An 835-nucleotide genomic window follows, 5' to 3' on the forward strand; every position below is an offset into this window, starting at 1 on the left:
AGGAGTTAAAAGATCAATATGCTACAGATTTATATTTCAGCTATATAGTTTCGAAACTCCAAGGTCCTACAGGCTGGAAGATGCTGTCATTTTCAAATGCATGATGGGTATTTATTTAAAGGCAATTTGTTGTGTATTCCTGAGGGTTCATTACGTGAACAAATTATTAAGGAGCTTCATGGTTATAGGTTAGGAGGACATTTCGGTAGGGATAAAATATTGGCTATGATGACTGATCGTTATTATTGGTTTGGAATGTACAAGGATGTTGATAGACTGGTTCAGAAGTGTCAAATTTGTTAGTTTAGCAAAGGAAGTTCCCAAAATAAAGGTTTATAAATATCCTTACTAGTTGTAGAAGCTCCTTGGGTTCATATTAGTATAGACTTTGTGTTATGACTTCCAAAAACAGCGAGAGGATATGATAGTGGGTCATTTGAAGTTTAGGGGGACAAAGTGATATTTGACATCGGGGGCATTGCTGTAAATAAGCCTAAACATAATAATAAGGCTTTATTACACCAATGACCCTTGAAACTTGGGTCAAATTCCACTTTGCTCCCTTAAACTCAAAATGACCCATTTTCATCATTGATCGAGGTTTCGTGACCTATTTTGCCCCCTGCCGTTAACTTCATCCAAAAATCAACTTTGATGACGTGGCAAGGGTGTTTTATAATTTCATACACATGGGTCATTATCCACCAATTGAATGGGTGATGTGGCAAGTCGAGCCTACTTCCATACAGATAAAAATATAATTAAATATTTTTAAAATAAAAAAAAATAGAAGAAACCCTACTGGCCCCCACCCACTCCCCCAGCCGCCCCAATC

This window comes from Prunus persica, chromosome G3, assembly GCF_000346465.2.
Source record: "Prunus persica cultivar Lovell chromosome G3, Prunus_persica_NCBIv2, whole genome shotgun sequence".
Taxonomy (NCBI): Eukaryota; Viridiplantae; Streptophyta; class Magnoliopsida; order Rosales; family Rosaceae; genus Prunus; species Prunus persica.